The 1,112-nt window shown below is 38.6% G+C and overlaps 1 non-coding gene across 1 annotated transcript; it reads right to left on the reverse strand.

Moving 5' to 3' along the window:
• Positions 1 to 418: 418 nt before the first annotated feature.
• On the reverse strand, positions 419 to 525 carry LOC145168180 (small nucleolar RNA R71). The gene has a single exon (XR_013741752.1). It is a non-coding gene; the product is annotated as a small nucleolar RNA R71 (small nucleolar RNA).
• Between the last annotated feature and the right edge of the window lie 587 nt (positions 526 to 1,112).

The raw sequence follows: 1,112 nt of genomic DNA on the forward strand, positions 1-1,112 counted from the left end.
GTTCAGACGGCGAGATAAAAAGCAAGGTTGAAGAAATGGTGTACATCACAAGAATGACTATGAGAGATTACAAGAAGTGGACTCGTGAGGATAATGGACTAGGGCTTGTGTCGCCCGAGATTCCAGCTGAAAGAAGTTTTGAACTTAAGGGGCACATTCTATCAATGCTCAAGGACATACTTTTTCTGGAAAAGTATATGAAGACGCATTCAAACACATCGATGTAGTAAAGCACATTGCAAACTACTTCAATGTTCCAAACGTGCCACGAGACTCAATGTTAGTTAGGATGCTTTCGGTGACATTTATCGGTGAAGCTAAAGTTTGGTTGAAATCACTCGTTCCCGGATCCATTACTACTTGGGAAAATCTTCGTGAAGCCTTTATTGAGCAATTCATCCCGCCTTCAAAGATATCTAAACTCAAAAAGAATATTCCTAATTTCTAACAAAACTATGGCGAATCGTTATATGAAGCATGGGAGAGATACAAAGGCTTGCTTAGGAGTTGTCCTCAACATGATCTAAATGTCTAACAATAAGTGCCATTTTGTATGATGGGGTGAATGTTACAATGAGGAAACTTCTTGATTCTCAAGGACCAATGACAATGAAAGAACCGACCACAATTAAAGAGTGAATTGAGGAATTTGCAAAGCACTCATGTGAATATCATAACCCAAGAGAAGATGTTACTAGAGGTAAAGGAGATGGAGGCAACAAGAACATGGTTGCAATCATTGCTAAACTAGAGAATGTGGATAGGCGAATGACAAAATTGGATAAATCTATACATGTCATAAGAGTTGGATGTGACAATTGCCATGGGCCACATTTAACGAAGGATTGCAGTTTGGATGAGCACATGAATAGGAAAGCACAAGTGTTTTACTCTAGTGGTGACAAATATGATGAAGATTGGAGAAAGCCAAAAAAGGAATGCTTGCCTTATGACGAGTACAAGAAGCAAAATGACGAGAAATATAGACAAACCGATCGAGGCTACTACCAAAAAGAACAACCACCACCCGAGAAGAAATTGGATTTGGAGTCAATAGTTAATAGGTTATGGAAGCGTTTGAAAAAAAAAGACATGATACTACTAATGCTAAT

The sequence above is a fragment of the Lactuca virosa genome, chromosome 3, assembly GCF_052849685.1.
Source record: "Lactuca virosa cultivar CGN04683 chromosome 3, Lactuca_virosa_CGN04683_v6, whole genome shotgun sequence".
Classification (NCBI taxonomy): Eukaryota; Viridiplantae; Streptophyta; class Magnoliopsida; order Asterales; family Asteraceae; genus Lactuca; species Lactuca virosa.